This window comes from Rattus norvegicus, chromosome 17, assembly GCF_021556685.1.
Source record: "Rattus norvegicus strain SHRSP/BbbUtx chromosome 17, alternate assembly SHRSP_T2T, whole genome shotgun sequence".
NCBI lineage: Eukaryota > Metazoa > Chordata > Mammalia > Rodentia > Muridae > Rattus > Rattus norvegicus.
This window is the reverse complement of record NC_141550.1, coordinates 20,677,604-20,690,063: the sequence shown is the minus strand read 5'-3', so window position 1 is coordinate 20,690,063 and position 12,460 is coordinate 20,677,604. Positions and strand designations below refer to the sequence as shown.

The following is a 12,460-nucleotide window of genomic DNA, read 5'->3' as shown; positions in this document are numbered from 1 at the left end:
AGATGAAAAATGGCATCTTCAAAAGCCCTCAGGATTTGATTTTCCTCACACATATTTAGCTTGGCACACATATTTAGCTCGACTTCTTAAGGACGAGAGAATTGTATGAATCTGGCTTCTCACATTTTCTGTTTCCCCGCAACTCTTCTGAATTCACTGTAGATTCCCCCCACCCCCGCACCGATTCCTCGCACCTCCCCCGAGGCTTCTGTTTGTCCACCCAGAGACTTGCTTTCTTTGCTAGGGAATCCTCTGGAGACTCAGAAATATTTGAAAAATAAAAGACACCGGTTACTATACCAGGAATCCGTGCCGGGTTTTAAAGCGTTGTTAAAACTCCTCTATGCTTACAGGGAACTTCGAGGTTGGAAGGCTCATGAGGTTCTGGCAACTTCTCTGGTTGCCATAGCAAATACCCGGCCGAAGGAACGCTAAAGAGGAAGACTGTGGTTCAGTTCAGGCTTTCGGAGGCTGCAACTCGTCATGGCCGAGGAATCACGGCAGACATCTTGGAAGCTCGGAGCTGCGGCATCAGGACCTTGAGGCTGCTTGTTCACATCTTGGTGGACCAGAAAACAGAGGAGTTGGAGATAAGACTGAGCTGTGAACTGTAAGACTACACTTCCCACCAGCAACCTGCTCCCTTCAGTGAGGTCCCAGGTCCTAAAGGTTCCGCAGCCTCCAAGTATGGTGGCAAGTATGGTTCCGAGTGGGGAACGGGAATTCTGAGCGGGAACACATGAGCCTGCAGGGACTATTTTGCACTCAAACGGTAAGAGAATATGTAGGATATGCCGTTCTCTGTATTTAATCCATATGACTCATACTTTCTGCCCATCTTTCCATCTTAGAATGGGTCTAATCATCTCAATATCTACTTACTTCCTGCATCCAACAGGAAGTGTTTTGGTCATGACAGTAAGTAAGCCCCTAATGGCATTGAGCAAAATAGATTCTTGACACATCTCATTTAGACATCAGGAACAGAGCCGGTCTCCCGTGCAATGTTATTTGAGAGCTTGGAAGTCCTGGAGGCTGCTCTCCTTCTCTCAATTTCCCTAGCAATCTTCAATAAAATGTTCCATTTTTGGGATTTCCACTAGGGTCAGGGAGATCCCTCTACGAGCCATCTTCTTATGAGCCAGTTAATTGGCACAGAGGAGAAAAACAGTTCGCTTCCTAAGCTCGTATCTCAATCAATTTGACTGACTAGATTGGCTCATGTGTTCACTCACAGACCTTTCACTGTGATGGAGAAGAATACTCTCATATTCTAATATTCTACCCCACATGCATCATGCCTGGAGTCTGGGGAAGGAGCCTCTGTGTGAGAGTAATACACACTGAGGATTGGATGGGGCGTCCTTTAAGCAAAGTTAAGCCTGGTGCCTCATGGTGCAAAAGTGGGGACAAGGTGATAGCCACAGTGGTCCACTGACTTTCCACAGGAGGCCATCCAAGGAATGACTTGGACGAACTTAAATCACAGAGCCACTTTGAATCTCTTAAGTGAAAAGATAGAGATAGGCATAAGAGCACGGTACGCCTCCTGTAAGAGCTTGTTCACCCACATAGTCCTACTATGGGGGAAGGGCTTTCATCAACTGTGAATGACGTGTTACAGAACTCCATATGTCTACATATGGTGCCGGGGAACCATATGGTGTTCTAAGACCCCCTCCATGGGCCCTGGAACCACAGAGGATAGAAAACCGTGCATGTGCTACGTCATTTCTATCCAGACACCTTACATTAAAGGATAGGGCGAGTTCACAGGAAGCAGCAGAATTTTTAAAAATCCTGACATGAGAGTTTAGAGGTGGCATGTCACTGGAGATAAGCGCTATTTGGCATTTGAATGTGAAAGTTTGTGGTTCAATTCATGTGCCCCAAACTAACTTCAGAAGTTGGGAACATACTTGTGCCATACTGGGAGGATGGGCCTTCCTTTTCAGCCTGGACTTAACTCCATAGAATGTTGTGGAAACAAGAGGTTCTTTTAATAAATCGGTGGACTTTGTCTGGTTTCCCGGTGTTCTTGCTTCCTGTGGACTTCAGGAAAATAACAATTAGGGAGATCCTTTAGCCAGGATTATAATGAGTGATGGGCACATTTCTGTGATTACTAATGGCTGAGTGTACACTGTGCTATAAAAATATCATTGGGGATGTTTGGCAGCAACACGTTATGGTGGTGATTATCAGTATAAATTAAGTTTATGTTGATATAATTAGCAGTAAAGCTAAAGTAATATTTATACTGGTACAAATTATACCTAAGCCACACTAGTGCAAACAAACTGTCAGTGGGGATGTGGTGGGAATAGTTTGATCTTTCAGGAGGGATATGTATATACATACAGTTGGTATATACTGTCCTCTTTTCCTCACAGGCCGAAACATGAAGCTTTGCCCATCTGGAGACTGTAGCTAATCAATTCCCACTAAGGGTAGGTATGTACTCTCTAGATAGGTCTGGCCTGAAACCACAAAGGAGAAGGAAGAGAGAGAAAGGAAGAGATAGGAGGAAGTGTGACATCTGACTAACTGATTGTGAGGACAACAGTGAACCAATGAGGATCATTTGTCACAGGGGCACAGACAGGGTCACAGGGATACATGACTTGGGTAGCTCTAGCTAGACTCCCATGTCCTGGACTCCGTCTCCATACTGAGATGTTATATGATGTGTGACACGTTACATATTCAGTTTCAGCATAAAATGGTACTGTGCTCTAAGAGGAGTCTGCCAGGTGCTTTAACTCCAGGTCCTTAATCCCAGTACCTAAGGCTCCAAGGCATACAATCTTTGTATATGCCATTCATAAACAACAAGATCATCCCTGGTGTCACTGGGGTTTTCTTTACTGTAGGATGAAGAGAATGATACAGAACAAGATACGTAATTTATGAGGGGAAAATAGCAAGTGAGGTAGATGTGGGGGTTGGGTCCTAAACCAGTTGATTCTGAAGCCATTATATCCTCGGAGTATTCATTAGTCTGGCAAATATTCATCCAGTATGTAATTTTAAGGATCTCTACTAGCTGGGCACTGCTCTGGAAGCTGTATGTACCCTGGTGAACTAATGGAGCAAAAACTCTTGTCTTCTGGACGTTTGTACAACAGCCACTTGGTGTCAATTCCTGAAGCTTCAGACCCCAAGAGTTGACTGTGTTCCAAACACAATGCAAATAGAAATTTCCAGAAATAAACAGTTAGCAGGGTTTTAATTGCATAGCATTCTGGAATTCGTGGAGAAATCTCACGCTGTCGTGATGGCCTCTTGTCACCTGAGCAATGGTTCCCCTTCCTGTCCGCTGCAGTCACACTGTGCGCACTACTTCCCCAGCCATCATTTGGCTGACAGATCAAGCAGCCTCCTTTTTGTTTAAGAGTGCACCCCAAACACCAAAGAATAGTGACAGTGGCAGTTCAGGTATGCCAAAGGAGTTACTACCGCGTCATCTCACAGAAACAGAAGGGTGAGCATAGGACAGTAGGATATTTTGTTCCTATAACCTTTATTATGGTGTATTGCTAAAATGGCTTATTTAAATGTTACTTCTTTTTTTACTGTGACTACTTTGTAAATTAAACTTTCTCATAGGCATTTCTGAGGGTGTGCCTTTGAAGGGAGTTTTTTTGGGTGGGGGAGACTCTGGCCTCTTTCTCCTTTGCTTCTGTCAGTGAGATAGGCAGTTTACTTTACCATGTGCATCCTGTTGTAACAATTTGGCTCCCACTAGAGGCCTAAAGGCAAAGGATTGGCCTCCTCCTGAATTGGAAACTTGGAAACTGTAAGTCCAAATAAACCTGTTTTCGTAAGTTAATGTCTTCAAGTACTTTACTATGGTGACAGAAATCTGACTAACACGGGTCCCAATACATTGTTAGAGAAACTCGAGGCTAAAAACTTTCTTTGGGGAAGGGGGCTGGATGGGAGGAGATGTTTATTCTTTGATTTCGAGGATGTGAGAAGACTGCGATTTCCAAGGACAGCTGAGATATTGCCTATGCAACGTCAGTCAATATCATCTGCAAACTGGCTTCTGCTCTTAAAAAAACAAGTAAGTAAGGAGCAATGGCCAAAAAGAAGTATAATCAGGGCTGCTCAGACAGGTCAGTTAAGGTCAAGCCTGATGACCTGAGTTCAATACCCTGACCCATATTTATGAGAAATCTGACTCTAGGGCTTGGTCTCTGACCTCTGATCACTATATGCTCACATTATCAGAGGAGCTGTGGACCAAGGGAGTTGGAGTGCGTTTCCTATCCTTGTAAGAAAATACTGTTTCAGGGTAAATTATAAAGAAAAGGAGTGCCTTTCTTGGTTCTGCAGGTTGGGAAATCCAAGAGTGTGGAGCTAGCTGCCAAGTGTCTTTCATGACACGGCCGGAGAGAATGCTAACCACTGCTCTGAATGGTCTCACAAAGCCACCAACACCACCTCACCTTGTGACCTCACCTTACCCTGATTACTTCCCAAAGGCCTCACGTCCTGTTACCATTAACAAGTGAACTTGCTTCCGCACACAAACTTGTTGAGGAGTCCTTCAAACCATAGCAGGAATTCACTATGCCACCTACAGGGGCCCACGAGGGGAGCTGCAGACAGGTTACCTTGCGCTTCTGAAACGTGTTCCTCCTTCCCTTCTCTTCCCTTCTCCCAGCCACCCTATTAAGAATAATAAGCAACCGTAAAAGGCAAAACCAGGCACGCACACACACATTAATTTGCACACTCTTCTTTCCAGTACCCAAGGAAATGAACAAATCTACTTTCAAGGGGGAAAATTAAGGGTCAACCTTTTTATCTTTCCCTTAAAACATGCCAGGCTGCCCTTTTGAGCAAGGTAAATACTCAGCAGTGGGAGGAAGCAGGCTAGTACTTACTGGCTGTGGGACATAGAATGACTGTGCCTGGGCTCTACAACCCCTGTGTGTGCCCTTGGACAAGCCATTTAGCCTCCAAGGGCATCAGCATCCCTTTTACAACCCACAGACCAGTTGCATTTGTTCATTACGTTCATACATATGAAGCTTCTAGAACAGACTTCATCACCTAACCTTAGAAAGGGCAACATGTGAGCCATGAATCCAGCTCTCAAAGCCCTCACTGGATAAATCAGTCGCTGGCTTCCTCTCCGAAGTGAAGCTTCCTCTTTCTCATCATAGCTCCCATTCTGCTGACTTGGGCTAAGAAGTGTGCTGACAACAATCTTTGGAACTTCCTAGTGAGCCTGTTTCCAATCCTCCATTAATTAAGTCACATTTTTAGCTTCAGAATTAACAGAAAGGATTAGGTTTTGCCTTAACCCCAAGTCACTGAGCAGCATAGCCATGAGAAATATGTGCCCCACTCTTGAAGTAAATTACAACTAGGGTCTGAGGCCCTTCACCCTCAATAACATCCCACAATAGAACAGGGTTCTTACTGCCTACAGTTTCTTTTGGATATGTTTCTGCTGCTAGTGTCCCCGACGTTAGGTCCCTTTCCTTGCTCTGAGATGGGGGACATCAGAGACATTGCATGTACTGGATACCCATTCATCCATCGGCAGCTGATCATTTATCTGTCCAAACGATAAACGCCTTATGCTTTAGCCTCCTAGGCAGTGTGGCTTTGGTACTTGGTGTTTGGGAAAAGAAACACTGGTCCTTTCCAGGTGAGACTTTCATTCTGTGACTGTCCTTTGCTATTGTTCTAGGACCCCCCCCCCAAAAAAAATGAATATTAGGTGAATACGTGAGTAAGTGAAGAAAATGTTCACTTTCTGTTAATTCTGAAGCTAAATCTTAGACTTAGCATGTTAGAGAGGATAGTTTTCCCTGTTTTTCTTTGGGAGAAATAACCCCAGGGTATTTCCTGCAGTGTCTCTGAGTGAAACCCCTCTACCTGACTCCCGCCCGCATGGACACACCCGGGTGAAGAGGGAAGGCAGCAACTGGCTCAAACCTTCACTCGCGATTTCTGTCTACTGCTCCCTCTTTCTGGTTTTGAAACAAAATGATAGTGGTAGAATCTGGAGTTGGGGATGTCACTCAGTTGGGACAGTGTCTTGCCTAGCACGCACAAGGCCCTGGGTTCCATTTCCAGCACCGAATAAATCAGATGTAGTTATATAGTTCCATTTGTACATAAAGGCAGGAGGGTCAGAAGCATAGGTCATCATTGGCTAGGCAGAGAGTCAGAAAGTATCCTGAGCTCTTACAAGAGACTCTATATCCAAATCAATCAATCAATCAATCAATCAATCAATCAGCAAATAGAATCATTTTGTTTGACCTGCCTATAGGTATTCAAACACATTAAATTTTTATATTAGTCAGAACAGATGGTATTCTCAAAATACAAGTGAGAGTTCACAGTCCAGAAATGAAATCCCAGTTTCCATTTTTCCAAGCCTGTGTTGAATGAACTGTAGTGGGGAAAGCAATACCCAGATGCCACTATACCTCCTCCCTAGGGTGGGGCTGCCCTCCCAGAATCTCTGGTTAGCTGACATGTGTTCCACTCCTCTGATAAGACAGTCTCCAGTATACTGATATGTGCAGGCATCAACAGCCAGTTTTACAGGTCGTTAATCGTCTGTCAGCTGAGGGAGGGTCACGTGACATCTCAGACCTCTCTGGAAGCTTAATATTGGAGCCTGACAGCTTAGAATATTACATCCTGGCAGGTTCTTCTCAGTTCCTCAGTAGGAAAACTTGCCACATGACTGCCTCTTTGAGTGACACTTGCCACCCAGCCAAGTGCTATCACGGAGTGGACATCACACATGGATGGATGGAACTGAACCAGGGGACAGAAGTGAGGAGGACGGCGAGGAGACATGACTTCAAACCCCAGAACTGCCACCAGCCAGGAGTACGGGCTGAGGCAGTTTATCTCTGTGGGCATTCCTTCCCTCACCTGGGAAATGGGCGCAGCATCTCAGCTAGAGGGTCACCACCACAACCAAAGGTAAGGCAGTTTGCACACATATAGGTACACGCGTGTGCTCTCCTGTTTATGTGCTCCTGCCAGAGCAAAAAGGGGGACACGACCCAAGTGTTTGTTGATGGGCAAAGGGTTGGCGAAGTGCACTGCTTCCAGTGAAACCATTCAGTGTTGACAAGAAGGCAGCTCTGACCCATGCCATGACATGCAGGAGTGACGGCGTGGTGCTCAACGGAATAAAAGAGTCCCAAAAGGGCTCCATGGACACACAGTACCTAAATCCAAATCCATGGGTGGGGAGTAGACTGTGAGCAGACCGTGGGGCTGGGAGGGGAGAGCTGTTTTCCCGTGGAAAGGGTACAGGGCTTTAGTTCAGGCTGTGGGGATTTAGAGATGGACTGAGGTGTTGGTCTCCTACGCCATTGAACATTGAACAACACAATGGCTAGAGAAGAAATGCATGAATATTTATACACACACATGAAGGCTGCAGTGCCCTTAACAGCTCCTTGCGCTTGGTCAGCTGCTGGGGAGGTGGTTGCTAAGAGCATCATGACAAGACGTTAGAACTTTCACAGTGCAGTCTGCTCTGGGCAAAGCTGGGATAATTTTTATTACCCTCTGACGCTGCCTTTGTTCCATTGGTCCGAGGACTCCTGGTGTGTTTTCCTTCCCACGGTGAAGTCCAAATGAAACTGTTACATATTTAGTATATAAGCAAGAGACACTCGCACGAACATTAATAGAGCGATGATAAATCCAAACCTTCCCCAATTTGCCCTTTGGATGCATGCTTGCCTTCTTCTCACACAGGCTTTGTCTAGGTGGGACAACAGGAGGCAACACTGATCTTTCATGGAGATGTTTCCTGGCCTTGACTTGGAGCCTATGCATCTCCTCTGACTACTGAGCCCTGTTCCCCATAGGGGTCCCCCCTTCCCCCGCCCCTCTCAAATGAGAAAACAGATTTTCTTCCATCAGGAAAACATGCAGTCGCACCCCGATCCTCCCTGGAAATGGTCACTACGAAAGCAAAATGCGTCTAATGCTAACAGAGCCCCGATTCATTGCTCTCAGAGCCTGTAGCATTTTATACTCCTCCCTGAGCATAATCAGGGGAGTGATTCTGAACCTTGTTAATCAGAAAGGGCCCTTTAAAAATGTCATGCTGTCAATATAAAACTTTGCTAAATTGCATTATAAATGCCAGATTCAGTCAACTAACACATTTAACACCGTTTCTTAAGTACAGTTTAGATTTTATCCGTGCCAGGGAGAATGAGAAAAATACCTCAGGAGAGCCGGAGCCCGTGGATTCATTCTGCTAAGCCCACTTCCCCCAGAGAGGGATTATAAATATTTTATTCCAAAGCCAAGCCATACGTCTAGCGATATTGTCAATACGGTGCCATCCCCTGAAGTTGCTGGCTTTAGAATGGGATGATTCGTACATGTGAGAGGTTAGCAGGGGTAAGTAAGCATCTCAGACTTGTTTTTCAATTAACTGGCGAGTCCTTGTGCTTCTGGTTTACTCCAGAGAGGTTAGGTTTCTCGTGAGGTGAGAGTTAAGCATCATAAGCACCTGCCGAGGAGAAAAGAGAAACTGCTTTGCTGCAGGGGGGTGGGGGAGGATGCGGGGGAGTGGGGTCCAAGACTATGAAAGCAATTTTCAAGTTAGGGAGTGTGTGTATAATCTGGCTCCTCACTGTGACATAAACAACTTAAAATAGAGGAGAGAGAATTTATTTTGACTCATGCTTTCAGGGGTCCAGTCCCTGGTAACTGGGCCACATGTGTTTGGACAGAACATCATGGTGGTGGGAATGGGTAGGAAGAGAGAGGGAGGGGACACTGACTTCACTCAGGGCTTGCTTGTTCCTTTTCCTTTTTTTTTTTTTTTTTTTGTCCAAACTTCCAGCTCAGAGGATGGTGCTGTCCAATCAGGACAGGTCTTATTTACAGCTATATATGCAGAGCTTTCCTCAGCAACCTCTTAAGAGTCCTCGCAGTCCACCCAAGTTCCAATCACAACCAGGTCTCACAGGTCAGAGTCACTGGTAAATTTGCAAAAGCCCACTCCCTGTTTCCTTCTCTTCCACTGAAGGACTTTGCTTACGTGTTGTTTTGATTCGTCCAGAGCAGTCCTTTCTCCCACCTTCCTATTTCTCCCGATTTGGCGTAGCCTAAGTGAAAGCTTCAGAGCTTGAAGTTTGACTAGAAGCACTTGGCAGATCTGAAAATAGTCGCCAAATATTAGGATCCCTGACTGCAAAGAAAATCTTCCCTTGGGGTAACTGAGCCATGGTTTGTGTGGGAAGTGCTTACCTCAATGCAAAAAGATCTCGGTCTGGATAACAGGATAATGTTTTTGCCCCTTGCTTGATCTTCCTTTTACATGGTCTCTGAGGCTGTTTCAATTTCATTGTCTCAGAAGCAAAGACGGAGGGGACACGTGAGGTCTTTTCAGGGCAGTTGAATTTCTCAAGTTTCGCCCTCTGTTCACATTTCATTTTTGTTGCTGTGATAAAACTGCCCGACCATAAGCAATTCAGGTTTACTTACAACTCCAAGTCACAGTGCATCGCTGAAGGCATCAAGGCAGGAACTCGAAGGCAGGTCTACGGGCCATTCCACACAGCATTAAATCCCTTCCCATCCACGAAGTGCATCAGGGGCTGTAGGGAGTGCTGCCTGCTGGTTGGCTTGTGGGCACCTGTCATGTACTCTGACCCTAACCCTGACCATCTTCCTAAGGAGGGTACCACCCACCATGGGCTGGGCTTTCTTACATCAAGTAATAGTCAACATATTCCCCACCAACCTGTCTGATCTAGGCAACTCCTCCATTGAAGCTCTTCTCTTGGACGACTCTAAGTTGTGTCATGTTAAAACTGGTCAGGACACCCCGTAGAAAGCACAAAGGCTTGTGTACGTTATAGAACAACCAGCATTCACTCAGAACGTTCATGCTAGACTGTTTAATGCATGCTCTCATCTCTTTCCTTTTTTCTCCCCTTTTTGGTGTGATGGGAATAGTATTATCACCACTTTTTTACAGATGAGAAAGTTGAGGTACAGAGGCAGAGATATCTGGTCCATAAATGCTACCTCTAATGACATCAGAATTGGCTTAGTAATGCACAGTGTGTCTCCGGAGTGTCCATTCTGAACTAACTGCATCTGTCTGTTCATTAACACCCAGCAAGTTCACAGGGGGTGTGGTAGAAGGACTTCCACCTCTGCACAGGGCCAGGACACAACCTCTGGTTAAAACATCCAATCCTAGAGTAGAGCTGGGTAGGAGACAGACTTGAGCTATGGAGTGGTATCAAGGAAGGCCTCTGTGGACCACAGGGAGGCCTCAGACGTCACCACAGTGGTCCTAAAGTGTTGTTCCAAAGTGGGAATGCATGTGTGGGTCTTTCTTCTCCTGCATGGATCATGCATGTGTGAGAGCTGCCCAGAAAAGTAAGTGGCTGTGAGATACTCTGTTCAGCCCAGGTCATTACTACAAGGCCCTTGAGCTGATGGCTGCCTGGGTGTCCTGAGCTTAGAATGCTGGAGAACTCTGAATCGTCATGAATATTGGCTATCAGCCGGGACCCAGTCCTGTCTGATGTCATCACTCCTGCATTATATGGGAGATGGGGAAATCCTGAACTGACCCAGAGCAAGTTCCCCACCTGGCAGATGGAAGTCCTGACCAGTCAGGTTCAAGGGAAGTGACAAAAGCTATCCTCTCTCTCAGTGAGCTGAGCTTGTGGCTGCCACATCACATGTAACTACAGATGGGGACTTCTGTAAACCTCAGATCCTTCAAATGACAGGTGTTCCTAGTGCTACTTAAAAGCCGTTTTGTCAAAGATGTCCTTCTTATTCATAAAAGTCGTATCAGACTGTGATGTTCCATGTACCGATATAATTGACTGACCAAAGACAAGAGGATCACTAAAATAAAGTATGGATCCGTAAGGCATTCTGGACACTGCTATAGTTACAAGCTTGCAATTTTGAGATTGTCACCCATTTGCCATTGGTTCATAGGCTGGCATTGAGGTGCACCACACACACACACACACACACACACACACACACACACACACACACACACACACACACACACCTCTGAATATGCTTCTTCCTTTTTCCTTTATTCTACAGTGAGCTGAAAGAATAAAGCTAAAGAAATATGTGCCAGGTGGGCTGTGCATCGTGTGTGTGTGTGTGTGTGTGTGTGTGTGTGTGTGTGTGTGTGTGTGTGTGTGTCCTTTTCCTCCCAGAACCCCCCCCCAAGCTACAGTTTCCTATTAGAGCTTTTCTTGTCTATTTCAAAGCCCATTCACAAGTTCAACACTTGTGACGAGGAGAACAAAGAAGAGTTAGCCCTGCCTGAAGAGGAACAGAAAGCCACGCTGACTGTGGGTTACTCTGGCGTGTAAGTGGGCTATAAATGCAATTTTAGATTAAATAGGTGCTTTGTGTGCAACACAATATTGATTTTGTTCCCACAGACAGATGGGCTAAGGAATGGTGGGCAACCTATTGGTTTTGTGTGTGTGTGTGTGTGTGTGTGTGTGTGTGTGAGAGAGAGAGAGAGAGAGAGAGAGAGAGAGAGAGAGAGAGAGAGAGAGAGCCTGAGAAGAATATGTGGATGACAAGGAAGGAGAGACAGTTCAGTTGGCAGCATTTGTTGTTCTTGCAGAGAACCTGGGTTTTTGGTCCTTAGCACCCACGTGGTAGCTCACAGCCATCTAGAACTCTACTTCCAAGGGCTCTGAACTCCTCTCTGGATTTTGCAGGTACTAGACATGCATATAGCATGAGTGACGCCCACAAATAAACCCTCAATAATACGAGGGTGAAGCAAGTCGATGACTAACAAGTTTTGATTTTCAATTTGTCTTCATCTTGAACTAATGTTCCTTCCTTCTGTGTGTCCTAGAGCCCTTATCACATACTTTGGGAACACTCTTAGATCTTTCCCTGTCCCTGCGACTGTCTGAAGCATCACACATAGGCTGCTCACTCTGCCACCCTACCTTGGTCCAGGCACTGCAGCAATGACACAGCCACCCTGATGCTCAGGTGAAAGATGTTAGTGTCCTTCCATCCCATTCCCATCCAAATCCCCATGAACTCTGCAGAAGACAAAGTGAAATCAAGGCAAAGTGAAATCACAAGGCCACAGGTAGAAAGGCTCGGAGGGGAACGCACGGGAACGGATACCTGTCTTCCTCAGAACTGTGGTCTGGGCATTGTCTTCAGTATCGTGGTGAGGGTAGAACACCAGCGTCGTTGAGGTGGAATCAGTCAACCCCGAACATAGCTGAGAGGGAAGGGGTCCCTCTCTTTTCTGTCTTCACCTGTCTCTTCCGAATCTTTAGCGACTCCTGAATATCTTACACTTGGGCCAGGACATTTTCTAGAATGTTCCATTCATCAGAAACATGATGATAGTGACTCATTTGTGACACAATTCATTCACTTAAAGTTGATAAATAACCAGGTCAAAGGTGTA

General features: G+C 45.7%; 1 long non-coding RNA gene across 2 annotated transcripts; it reads right to left on the bottom strand.

Annotated features, from left to right (window-relative positions):
* Nucleotides 1–303: 303 nt before the first annotated feature.
* On the bottom strand, nucleotides 304–9,649 carry LOC102550662 (uncharacterized). 2 transcript variants are annotated; one of them, XR_015641536.1, is made up of 4 exons: nucleotides 9,268–9,649; nucleotides 9,059–9,175; nucleotides 1,920–2,052; nucleotides 304–559 (listed from the first exon to the last, which is right to left on the bottom strand). It is a non-coding gene; the product is annotated as an uncharacterized LOC102550662 (long non-coding RNA). The 2 variants fall into 2 exon arrangements; XR_015641537.1 differs by lacking the exons at nucleotides 9,059–9,175; nucleotides 9,268–9,649 and adding an exon at nucleotides 2,362–2,492.
* Between the last annotated feature and the right edge of the window lie 2,811 nt (nucleotides 9,650–12,460).